A 13,950-nucleotide genomic window follows, 5' to 3' on the forward strand; every position below is an offset into this window, starting at 1 on the left:
CCACCTGTTTTAGTCAACTTTTTTGCTGCAGTCACTAGAAGATCTGACTAAAACAATTTTAGGGGAGGAAAAGTTGAGGGTTCATCATTTCAGAGGTCTCAATCCATACACAGTAAACTCCATTATTCAGGACTCAAGGTGAGGCTGAACATCAAGGCAGAAGAGTGTGGCAGAAGGAAGCAGCTCACAAGATGATCAGAAAGCAGAGAGAGAGACTTCACTCTCCATATACAAATATATACCCCAAATCCATGCCCCAGTGCCCTACCGCCTCTAGCCATACCTCACCTGTCTTCAATTACTACTCAATTAATCCCTATCAGGTGATTAATTCACTGATTGGGTTAAGGCTCTCACGACCCAATCATTTCCCCTATGAACTCTCTTGCATTGTCTCACACGTAAGCTTTTGGGGGACATCTCACATCTGAACATCATAATATCACCCTCTCACAACTTTCCTACAAATATGCAAAGGAAATCATCCTGGGATTTTTTTTTCCTGGCACATCTTTTATTCCATGTCCACTGTGCTCAGCTCAAATATACCTCACCATAAAAGAAAAAAGATCATAGATGATTTGTATGTAATTTGCTGTTTACTTCGCACTTGAGTCTTTACACTTATTCCACATTCATTCTCTCTCTCTCTCTCTTTTTTTTTTTTTTTGGGTGGTGGTGCTGGGGATTGAACCCAGGGCCTTGTACATTCGAGGCAAACACTCTACCAACTGAGCTATATACCAGCCCATCTTTTAATAATATTTCTATAGTTATTATGATTGTCTGAAACAAGTTCTTTATTAAATTCCTCAGGAAGGACTCATGGAAACCAAATTCCTTCATGTTCTGGTACATTAATAATTAGCTTGTGCTATACTTTTATGTTTCAAAATCGGTTTTGTTAGATATAGTAAACTGACTTAAATTTCTTGAGAATCTGTTTTTGTTGTTTTGTTTTGCACTGATGGAACCTAGGACCTTGTGAATCCTAGATGAGCTCTCTACCACTGAGCAGTCTCCACAGACCCTTCTTGTGAATCTTAATGTGGTACTTACTCCATTCTTTTCTGAATAAGTAATGCTGAAAAAAAAAATCTTTTTTTTTGGTGTCAGGTATTGGATTGGATTCAAGGGAACTTAACCACTGAGGCACATCCCCAGCCCTTTTTACTTTTTATTTTGAGACAGGGTCTCACTAGGTTGCTTACAGCTCACTAAATTGCTGAGGCTGGCCTTGAACTTGCAATCCTCCTGCCTCAGCCCCCTGAGCTGCTGGGATTCCAGGCATGAGCCACCACACCTGGCACTGGAAAAAAAAAATTCCATTAGAGTTTTCTTTTCTTTCACTTATAATTTCTGCCTAGCTGCCCCAGTTTTTTTCTCTCTAAAGTCCAGAAGGTTAGTAGTTGGTCATGCTGGGCTAATGTTCTCAGGTCACAGTGTGCTCTTTCAATGTAGAGTTTCAATTTTTTATAACATTTTCTTTAGTTATAATTATTTGTACTTGTTTTATTCCTTTCGTTTCTTTCTTCAGAAATAATTATTTTATATATATTTCATATGTTAGATCTTCTTTTGCCTGTCACCTTTCCTCAAAACATTTTTATTAGCTGGGCACGGTAATCTCAGTGGCTCCAGAAGCTGAGGCAGGATGATCATGAATTCAAAGCCAGCTTCAGCAACTTACCAAGGCCCTAAGCAACTTAGTGAGACCCTGTCTCAAAATAAAATATGTTTAAAAAAGGGCTGATGCTCAGTGGTTAAGTGTTCCTGGTTTCTATCCCTGGTACAAAAAAAAAAATCAAAACAAAACATACAATGGAGTCTATCTACATGAAGTTGTAAATCAGGCAAAAGTAATTTATGGTAGTATAACATGAGAATTGCCTGGAAGGGGACAATGGGAAACAGTGATAGAAATGTTCTACATTGTTCATGGAGGTATGGGTTACATAGGTATATGGATTTATCAAAATCTAGCAAACTATGTACTTAAGACCTGTGCATTTCACTGAATATAAAGCCTTAATTTAAAAGGGAATAAAATTATGCTTTTTGTTTCATACTCTAATATATATGTATTGAATTTAGTCTTTTTAAAATTTTTTATTTGTTCTTTTTAGATATACATGACAGTAGAGTATAATTTGACATACATACATGGAGTATAACTTATTATAATTAGGATCCCATTCTTGAGGTTGTACATGATGTGGAGTTTCACTGGTCATGTATTCATATATGAATATAGGAAAGTTATGTCCAATTCATTCTACTGTCTTTCCTATTACCTTCATTCTCCTTTGTCTAATCCACTGAACTGTACTGAATTTAGTCTGAGTGCTTATATTTATGCACTTACATATTTATTTATAGTTTAAGTTGTCTTTTGTCTTCTCAGAAGTTTTAATTTATTAGAAGCCACTTGTTCTCAGGGTTCTGTCTTGCTTCTTCATGGCTTCTGGGTTCCCTAATGTAGACTTCCATCTCCTTTGCCTATTTGTTAGAGCTCAGATCCAACTGCAGGAATACCTTAAGTGACAGTGCCATGGGTAGTGGAAGTCACAGTACTTCCTGTCTCATGGAGACTGTGACTCCTTGTTGAGGTACCTGGAAATAGCCTCTCTGGTTCTCACTTCAAAACTTAGTGGTTGATGTGTAGAAGCTTTTTAGTGTGATACCATCCGGTTTATTGATTCTTGATTTTACTTCTTGTGCTTTAGGAGTCTTATTGAGGAAATCGGTTCCTGTGTTGACATGATGGAGAGTTGGGCCTACTTTTTCTTCTACTAGGCATAGCCACATCGATGTTTATAGCAGCTCAATTCACAATAACTAAACTATGGAACCAACCTAGGTCCCTTCAACAGATGAGTGGATAAAAAAATGTGGTATATATACATGATGGAATATTACTCAGCCATAAAGAAGAATGAAATTATGGCATTTGCTGGTAAATGGATGGAACTGGGTACTATCATACTAAGTGAAATAAGGCAATCCCAAAAAACCAAAGGTCAAATATTTCACTGATATGTGGAAGATAACTCACAATAAGAGGGGAGGGGAAGGATGGAAGTTCAGTAGATTAGACAAAAGGGAATGAAGGGAAGGGAGAAAGATAAGAATAAGAAAGTAGAATGAATGGGACATAACTTTTCTTTGCTCATATATGAATACATGACCAGTGTAACTCCACATCATGTACAACCACAAGAATGGGATCCTAATTGAAATGGGTTGTACTCCATGTATGTATAATATGTCAAAATACACTATATTTAGATATACTATCATGTATATATAAAAATAACCAAATTTTTTACAAAGGAAAAAAACAGTTAATGGGTTTGGGGTTGTAGCTCAGTGGTAGAGTACTTGCCTAGCATGTGCAAGGCCTCAGGTTTTATCCCCAGTGCTGTAAAAACAAAACAGAAAGAAAAGATAAAAGAGCAAGAAGGAAAAGGAAGCAAAAAGGAAAGAAAAATTAGCCTTTAATCTACAGAGCAAGAGAAGTTTCAGCACAACTGTTGTGTTTCTTCAAAGCTGCTCTGGTGTCAAGATGCCCAGCAGGTCCTCTAAGGAATACTACCAGAGCCCATACCATCTTTCTATTTGGAGGTTCATGGATCTTCATAGTTTACACTCATTCCTATCCATTGTGTTCTGTTTTTTTTTTTTTTTTTTCTGGTACTGGGGATTGAACCCAGAGGAGCTTTACCACTGAGCTACATTGCCAGCCCTTTTTATTTTTTAATTTGAGACAGTGTCTTGCTGGCCTCTAACTTGTGATCGTCCTGCCTCAGCCTCCAAGTTGCTGGGATCACAGGTGCCATAGTGCTGTCTAATCCATGTGTTCTGACCCTCTTCTCTTTCTCACTATAACCGGAGACTTTGTTATACCATCCAGTGGCCACTTGTGTCTGTCTGATGACTCTCATTTATTCATATTTCCAACAGGTTACATAGTTGAAATTGCAATGGTAAAGGAGGGTAAAAGACATGTGATAGGCTGATTTTTCTTTTTCTTTTCTTTTTTGGTACCAGGGATTGTACCCAGGGGCACTCAACTCCTAAGCCACATCCCTAACCCTTTTTTATATTGTATTTTGAGACAGGGTCTCACTAAGTTGCAGAGGCTGGCCTTGAACTCTAAATTCTCCTGCCTCATCTTCCCAAATTTTTGGGATTCCAGGTATGTGCCACCATGCCCAGCATCTGATTCATTTTTATAAACCATCTGATGCCTAGAAGTCTAAGCCTTGTACCTAATAAGCACTCAAAAATATATGTGAAGTCAGATTGGTAGCACAGACTTGTAATCCCAGTGACTCAGGAGGCTGAGGCAGGAAGATAACAAGTTCAAAACTAGCCTTGGTAACTTAACATGACTCTGTTTCAAAAATTTTAAAAATATTTAAAAAGAGCTCTGTGGTAGAGCGTTCCTAGGCTCAATGCTTAGTACTGGGAGGAAAAAAAGGAGAAGGGGGAGGAGGAGAAAAAGAAGTGGAGGAGAAGGAGGAAGAAAGAAAAGAAAAGAAAAATGTATGTTGAATTGAATAAAGATAGGAAACCTAGAAAATATCCATATCACTAAGTTTGATGTTTCTATCTAAATCTCCCTTTCTGTGTTTGCTACTAAAATCAAGATGCACGCAAATCAAGGGTTGAGTAGGAATCAATCCTGGTAAACTGGAAAAGATGTTCCAGATATGCCAACTGTGGGAACAATGAGAAGCAGATAGTAAACCTTGGGTTGGCTCCGAGAGCCAGAGGATAAGTAGGAAAGGGTGATTTAAGAGAGTAAGAGTGGCTGTTCTCAGTAAAAACAAATAAGCATTGTGCACTGGGGTCCAACAATAGAGATCCTCAGAGCCTCGTAGTTAAATTAACACCTGGATGTCTTCATGGTTTTGTCTAAGCACAGAAAGCTAAAAAAAGCATCATTGCCACTTCAACAACAATAAACTAGATAATCTATAAAATCATAACTTTGAGATCCTTCTTAATTTTGGATCTCAAAACTGGCTTGAAATACAAGGAAAGGTGCCTCTAAAAAGAGATGAGATGCAAGCAATGGCTAATCTGTGGCAGAGCATGGGAAAGGACATATGGAAACCATGCAAACAGCAAAGGAGAAATCAACTAAATTATTAAATAAGTTGCTAAGACTAAATGTGTGCTGGTATGCTTACTGAACTCAACGGGAGCCACAATCAAGGAAATCCACATCCACTCACAGGCTTTTCTCCATGAACCTGCCCTGGACACTCAGGACAAAGATTAGGAGCAGGGTGGAAGAGAAAGTGTTCTGGGCAGGAGGTTATTGGCCTAGAGGAGAAGACTAGTTGCTCTTGCAGGAAAGACAATAAACATCCCAGACCTTAATTCCCTAAGGAGCAAGACTTATATTGATGAGGAAACATATTGAAACAGAATACTCTGTTGTTTCCCTAGGGACAGGTGGAAACCCATTGCAACTGATGGAAAAGGAAAAGGGGAAAAAACCCTTCTGCCCCTGGAGGATGGACTGGAAACTGTCTTGGACCCTGACTATTAAAGATCTTAATCTGGAGGAGGGTCAGTATGAGGGGTAAAGCCCCATCCAAGGTCCAGGGACACAGAGCCTACCTAGGGCTGAAGTCGGAACAGGACCACAGAAAAACTGACTCGCTCCCCCACCAATCCCAACCAGTCTAGTAAGCACCAAGTAACAAGCAGTTTACTGCTGGGAAAAGAGCATGAGCTTGGAGAGAGACTCTGGATCTCAGGAGCACAGAAAACTTAATCTGAAAGTGGAAGGGCAGCATTGAGTAAACAAACCAGCCCTCACCCTAAGTACAAAATAACTCTAAAGGAATTTGAAAATGATAGTTCACTGGAGGTAACCATAGTAACAACAAAACCCAAACCAAGCTCAACTAAAACTCAACCTTTCACATCAACAGCCTGGCAGAGATGCATGCCCACTTCCAAGTGTAAATATTATTTACCTCAGTCTCTTCTACGCATACAAGAGTCCAGAAGTCGGTCAGTAATTATGAGAAATGTGTTATACCTTCTCCACACACACACTAACACCCCCCATCATCAAGTGACAAAGCAATCCAGTTGGGCATAATGGTTCATGCCTGTAATCCCAGCAACTTGGGAGGCTGATGCAGGAAGATTGCAAGTTCAAGGGCAGCCCCAGTAATTTAAGAAGACCCTCAACAACTTGAAATAAAATATAAAAAAGACAGGGGATGTAGAGTGGTAAAGCACTCCTGGGGTCAATCACCAGTACAAAAAAAAAAAAAAAAAGAGCAATCTAAAAGTGTCAGAACTATCAGGGAAAGTAAGAAAACTATGATAAATATGTTAAAGCTTCAATAGAAAATATATATAACATGAGTGAACAAAATAGAGGTGAAAACAAAAGAAAAATTTAAAAACAAAATGCTAAAAATAAAGACACATCAACAGAAATGAAGAATATCTTCAACAAACTTATGAGTAGACTTAACATAGCCAAGTAAATAATCAGAAAACTTAAAGATAGGTCAATAGAAAGAACTCAAATAAAGAACCAAAGTTGAGGTGGGGGGAATAAAAAATCAGGGGCAATAGAGGAGAGACAGCATCCAAGAGTTATGGAACAAAATAATCCAACATAGATGTAATGGAACTTGTATTAGTCAACATTGTTACTACAACAAAATCCTGGGGCAGCTGACTTTATAAAAACGAAAAGTTTACTGTAGCTCACAGTTTTGGAGGTTTAAAGACATGGTAGCTGCATCACTCAGTCTGGTGGTGTGACCTCATAGCAAAGGGCAATGCCCAGAGTATGTGTCAGAGGGACCGCTCACATTTAAAGTCAGGAAGCAGAAAGACGATGGGAGGAGTTAGACTTTCTTCTTTTATTTATTTTTAAAGCAATGAGGCCCTGAACTCCTGGGCTAAAGGACTAATTGGGATTATAGGCATATACCACCATGCCCAGCTAGACTTGCTCCTTTTGTAACATTCCTCTCTTGAGAATTTAAGGAGTTGTATGAGAACTACCAAGATCTTCCACTAGGTCCCATGTCCCAAAGTTTCTACCACCTCCAGTATTGCCCCCTGGGGACCAAACATTAATCACGATGGACCCTTGGGGAACATTCAAACCATACCCAAACCACAGAAAAATCCAAGGAGAAGAGAGTAAATAATAAGTCAGGAAAAAAAAAAGATTTGAAGAGATAATAATAAAAGAGTTTTCCAAAATTATGAAAGCTATCAAACTGTACATCCAAGGAATCTCAGAGAACCTTCAAAAGGATGAAGTACTATACACATAGCACATATTCATATTATTGGAAACCAAAACCAAAGATAAGGAGAAAGATCTTAAAGACATCCAGAGTTTTTCAAAAGACATATTACAAAGGCTGGGGGGAAGCTCAGTAGTAGAGTGTCCTGGGTTCAATCTCCAGTATTGAAAAAATTTAAAAAACTTTTAGGCTGGGTGCAGTGGCATATGCCTGTAACCCCAGAAATTTGGAAGGCTGAGGCAGGCAGATCACAAATTCAATCCCGGGTATTAAAACAGAAAAAGCACTTGGGAAGAATATCCTTCTTCTGTGGCTGATATTTGTATATTATATGTTTTGATTTGGGTACTGGGCTTTGAATCCAAGGGCACTTTACCACTGAATTACATCCCCAGTCCTTTTTTTTAAATTTTAGACAGGGTCTAACTTGCTGAGGGTCTAAGTTGCCAAGGCTAACCTCAAACTTGTGGTCCTCCTCCCTCAGCTTCCCAAATCCCTGGGATTATACTACCAAACCTGGCTGTATATTGTATGTTTTATGCTGATGTGCTACTAGTTGACAACCATGAGAGACCAAATCCAAGAATAAAACATTGAAGATGGTGGAATGGAGAGGAGGAATTAGCTGGATTTTTTAAATGACATCTTTGTAGAATTACCCTAGACAAACTTATAATATTAAACAAGAATAGTATTTTATAGTATGTATGTATGTATGTATGTATGTATGTATGTATGTATTTAGTTACTTACTTACTTATTTATGGGTATCAGGGATTGAACTCAGGGGCATTCAACCACTGAGCCACATCCCCAGACCTATTTTGTAATTTATTTAAAGACAGGGTTTCACTGAGTTGCTTAGCACCTCGGTTTTGCTGAGGTTGGCTTTGAACTCAAGATCCTCCTGTCTCAGCCTCCTGAGCTGCTGGGATTATAGGTGTGAGCCATCATGCCTGGCTAGTATTTATTTTTTAAGGTACAAATATATTAGTAGGATATATAAGCTACTTATACTTGGGTTTTCTGTGACTTGCAGCTGAAAGCAGACCACTTACTATAGATAGTAAATTACAACTATGTAGCAGATAGCTTTTGTGGGCAGTTTTATGAGTTCACAGATCCCAGGCCAGTGTGCAGCTCTAGAATTTTTACCTTAGAGGAACAAAGAATAGTGACCGAAAGATCTCCTACTAGGTCACATGTCCCAAAAGTTCTATACTTCCAATATTGGCTCCTGGGGACCAAGCCTTTAGTCACAATTTTATTAAGTAGGAGGTAAATGTTGTGTGGGCATAACAGTTTACATAAGACCAAGAGTCATTTTTTTGTGGCAAAGAGATATTTTCATTGAGATTATAAGATGTTAAAGTGTCCCAGTCTTCTCCTAGTATGCTACGACTATGCAGACCTATGTTCCAGGGGTCTTCATAGTTATTTATCTTTTGTGGTGTTTTGGATCATTGCTCCCATTTTCTTATTCCTCCTCTCTACTAGAAATGTATGTCTGTGTATCCTTTGCCATATATCTTTGCAGAACCTTTCACTAGAGTACAACAAATATATTCCTTCCACCTCATTAATGCTGGGCTTGGCCATGTTATGGTTTGCATCTGGAATGTCCCCCCAATGCTCATGTGTTGCAGGTCTGGTCTTCAATGCAGCCATATTCAGATATGAGGTTCTTTGGAAGTGACTGGATTATGAGGACTCTGACCTTGTTGCTGATTAATCCATTGATAGGTCTATAGCTGATGGCATTATTGGGAGGTGGTAGAAACTGTAGAAGATGGGATTAGTAGAAGGGAGTAGTTCCTTGGGGTTGTGCCCTTCAGGACTACATCTTGTTCTCTGGCCCCCATCCCTGTCATAAACTGAGTACCTTTCCCTTAATACCCTTGTTTCCAATGATTCACTAGAAAAAGAGCTTGCCCTGGGTAACTAGTGCCTATCAGCTTGGGCCCTAGAATTAAGATATATGGAAACTGATGGGAACCCAATCATCAGCCTGGGTTCCAACTTGGACTAACTAAACCCAGTCTACATCTGTGAACCCAGCTAATTCATGAGAAAAATAAATGCCTGCCTTTATAAGCCATGAAGAATTTTCAGATATTTTGCAATAAAAATTCTGCCTAGTTTCTAGTATCTTTACGAGTAGATGTCTTCTTCCTTCTATTGGGTGGAAGAAGATGGGTACATTCCTTGAAATAATGTATGTCCAAGTCCAAATGAGCAAAGCCTCAGGGGACACACTCCCCCTCTATCAGTCTGAGCCCTTCTTTCAAGTCCCCATATCCTGTCTCAAGACAATGCCTCGTCTCAGGATGACTAATATTAGCATTATATTTCTTTACGTGGGAAACCCCAGTCCTACCCATTGGGGTGTTTATACCCCTGGAAGGACTAGTGCATCAGAAAATTACAGAGAATACTTCTCTCATTTTAAGTAGAAAAGCAAAAATAACTATTATAGGGAAAAAATATTATTGCCAAAGGAAAAGTAAATGAAAGCTTCTGCCTCTAAGAGATGATTTTCGTGGTTGAATTTATTTTATTTTGGGGATCATTTGACATTATTAATCACACTATGTACCATAAGTGAAAAAACTTGTATTCAAAGTGTTATCAATTTCCTTATACAAAACCCTTGAGTTCAAATATGTTTGAAAATTGAGGATATTTTGGATTTTAAAGAACATGCACAAATTTTTTAAAACTCATTTTTTTCTTTTAAAACCAAGTTTAATGTGGTATAATTAATAAAATTAATCTATTATTAATTTTACCTGAAAAGTTTAGACCTTGCACAACCACCACCATAATCAAGGTCAAGAACATTCCCAGCTGGGTGTAGTGGTGCTTACCAGCAGGAGAATCTCAAGTTCTCAGGTTCCAGGCCAGTCTCAGCAATTTAGCAAGGCCCTAAGCAACTTAGTGAGACCCTATCTCTAAATAAAAAATAAAAAGGACTGGGGATGTAACTCAGTGGTAAAGCATCCCTTGGTTTAATTCCAAGTACCAAAAACCAAAGAAACAAACAATAAAAAACACCACCACCACATAAAGAACATTCCCATAAGCTGGGGGCAGTGGCCCATGCCTTTAGTCCCGGTTAGTACTGGGAGGCTGAGGCAGGAGGCTCACTTGAGTCCAAGAGTTCAAGATCAGCATGGGCAACAGGAAGAGTCTGAAAGAAAGAACATTTCCATTATCTCAGAAAACACCTTCCAACTGGTATGGTCAAGTATCAAATCCCATAATTAAATTCATTCATATTTCTATACTGACATATGTAAATATTGACATTAAATGGTTTTACTAAAGCTTATTTATAACATGTTATATAGGGCCAGGCTTTTCTATTATATGGGTTTGTGATAATCTTCCAGAAACCTTTCATTTTTTTTTTTTTATATTTATTTTTTTTAGTTATCGGCGGACACAACATCTTTGTTGGTGTGTGGTGCTGAGGATCGAACCCGGGCCGCATGCATGCCAGGCAAGCGCGCTACAGCTTGAGCCACATCCCCAGCCCCAAACCTTTCATTTTTAAAACATTTTGGATTTTGAAATTGGCAATGAGGGATTATGGGTCCGTTGTTGGTGGTGGGGGAACCCCATAAGATAAAGAAATAAAATAAAAAGAATTAAAGTAAATTGCTTGAACCCAGACATTCTGAACTTCTGACAAATGAACTCATGAACTAAGGAACTTCTGATTAATCTTTTAGAAACTAACCAATTTTAAGAACTTTAAGAAAACTTTATTAATGAGTGTATATTGTTGTACCAAGCAGTATATCTGACACATAACATAACATTCTGTTTTGTTTTCTAATAATTCTACCCAACTCTTACTTCCATACTCTTGTCCTTATTTTTAAATAGTTTTTTTCAATTCCTCTGTGCTCCAGTATTATGGTCATTAGCCCCATGTGGCTATTTAAATTTAAATTAATGGCAATTAAAATGAAAAAGTCAGTTCTAAATCCACACTAGCCACATTTGAGTTGATGTTACACAGGGCTAGTGGCTACATATCAGGGATAGAGGCTACCACATCCCATGTTCATTGGCTAGAGCTGCTTTATCTTGTTCATTTGGAAGAGCCATCATGCAAATGCAAAAAGAAAGATTCTCTTCTGAAATATGGATGTTTGAATAGCAAAGGCTCTTAGGAACTTAAATGCTTTCTTTGAAAAAATTAGATTTATTGATTTATTTTTGGTACTGGGGATTGAACCCAAGGTGCTCTACCACTGAGCTACATCCTGTCCTTTTTATTTTTTATTTTGAGACAAGGTTTTGCGAAGTTGTCCAGATTGGCTTCAAGCTTATGATCCTCCTTGCTTCAGCCTCAGGAATCCCTGGGATTACAAATGTGTGCCATTGTGCCTGGCCTAGACTAGATTTTATTACACTGGATTCTCTTTTAGACTGTGTTATAGGTTTATTAATAGCTTTCAACCACTTAGTGCTTACTACATGCCAGACCTTATGTGTTTTACACATTTTACCTCCTTAATTGTCACAACAACCTTATGATGTATGCACTATTCCCAATTTACAGATAGGTCTCTAAGACAGAAAGGGAAAGTAACTTGCTTAGGTACTCATAGCTATTAATTTGCAGGGCCAGGATGTGGACCCTGTCAGATTGGCTCCAGAGGCCAACCAATTAACCTGAACTCTGAACTCTTTATAACTGTTCTTTGTTGTTCTTTTTTGGTACTGGAGATTGCACCCAGGGTGCTTTACCACTGAGTTACATCCCCAGCTATTTATGACTTTTTTATTAGAACTGTTTAGTCTCTTCTTTCCAGTATAGATACTTTTTTTAAAAAAAATTTTAATTGCATTTAGCTTGGTCACACTGAAAAATGTAAAATAATGGCTGCTGTTTCTCTACATTTCTGTCAGGTTTCTGACAAAATTTTTAAAATTCAGAATAGCTGTTAAATGTTATACAGTGAATTTCTAAAGAATGCCATTATTTATTATAATATTTTTAGTTATACATGATAGTAGAATCTGTTTGAGTATTTTATTTTTTTGGTGGGGTTCTGGGGGTTGAACTCAGGGGTACTCGACCACTGAGCCACATCCCCAGCCCTATTTTGAATTTTATTTAGAGACAGAGTCTCACTAAGTTGCTTAGTGCCTTACCATTGCTGAGGCTGGCTGTGAACTTGCGATCCTCCTGCCTCAGCTTTCAAAGCTGTTGGGATTACAAGCCTGTGCCAATGAGTCTGGCCTATTTTGAGAATTTATACAAACATGGAATATATCTTATTTTAATTAGGATGCCAGTCTTGTGGATGTACATGACGTTGAGATTCCATTTGTTTTTCTAATAAGTCACGTGAGATTTCTTAATGTTAAACTACATTCTTGGAATAAACCATACTTTGACATGAAGTGAATTTTATTAATACATTGCTGGATTTGATAAAAATCTTAATATTCAGTTTTGTCTTCAATGAAATCAGAAAAGTTTCCATCATTATTATTATTATTTGGTATTTTTTTTTTTTTTTGGTATCAGAATTATATCAGCCTAGGCCAATTGCGGTGGCACACATCTGAAATCCTAGTGACTGGGAAGGCTGAGACAGGGGAACTGCAAGTTCAAGGCCAGCCTCAGCAATTTAGTAAGACCCGGTCTCAAAAATAAAAAAGGGCTGGGGTGTAGCTCAGTGGTAAAGCACCTTGGGTTAAATTTGCAGTACCACAAAAGGAGGAGGAGAAGAAGAAAAAAAAAATAAGGAAAATTTTCTTCCTTTTTGGGGATTCTTTGTCTCCCTAAAAACCCAATGTAGCCTGGGTACTTTCTTCATTCCAGACATGTCCCACACTAGCACCATGAGGATTTCTCTCAAGGTGCTTCACAAACTAGGGTCACACTACAGATCCCCAACAAAATCTGTGTATATCGTTATACTTTCTCCCTTCCTTGCATTACTACAGACTTTCCCAATTCCATGCCATTTGCCATTACTAAATCCTAATCCTTGAGTTTATAAAGGCTGGACAGATTAGTATGGTCCAGTAGAACTAATCATTTGAGGCAGAGAGTGTGCTTGACACTTATTTAGCCTTCAGAATCCTGGGAAGTTGCATTTATATTTTGTAGATGGGAAAAGAAACTTAAACTTTAAACACTAATAAATGGAGGTGCCAGGATTTACAACCTGGGCTGCTGGATTCCAAAGTTTCCATTTCAATGTCTCACCCCACCCCCCACCACGCCGCGGTCCCAAGCTAGTCTCACGTTGACCTATGTATTCTTAGTGCTCCGTTAGCAATTATAGACCGTACCACGTTTAATATTTACACACTTCTGTATTTCACTATTGTTTAGTTGTGTCGTTCTTGTCTCACAAATAATTGTTAACTGAATAACCTCAGTGCCTTTATATCTGACTCCACACTTGTTACCTTATAAATAGCAGGGAAAATAAAAGTAGGAAAAGGTAAAGAAAGAATTTTGATTATGTTTTAGGTGAATACTGTATTGCAGAAAGAGAAAAAGACTCTTTCAAAATAAGTTCTAACTGGGTATCCTCCTGAGGTCTTTTTAGCGACCCTTGCAAAATCTGTGTCTAAAGTCGAAGAGATTGAGTATTTGTCAATATTGATCACCTCC

The 13,950-nt window shown here is 38.2% G+C and overlaps 1 non-coding gene across 1 annotated transcript; it reads right to left on the reverse strand.

Moving 5' to 3' along the window:
* Positions 1 to 673: 673 nt before the first annotated feature.
* Positions 674 to 749, reverse strand: Trnas-cga (transfer RNA serine (anticodon CGA)). The gene has a single exon. It is a non-coding gene; the product is annotated as a tRNA-Ser (tRNA).
* Positions 750 to 13,950: the final 13,201 nt, after the last annotated feature.

The sequence above is a fragment of the Marmota monax genome, unplaced genomic scaffold (assembly GCF_021218885.2).
Source record: "Marmota monax isolate L192 unplaced genomic scaffold, Marmota_monax_Labrador192_F-V1.1 WCK01_AAM20220418_F8-fsc00128, whole genome shotgun sequence".
NCBI lineage: Eukaryota > Metazoa > Chordata > Mammalia > Rodentia > Sciuridae > Marmota > Marmota monax.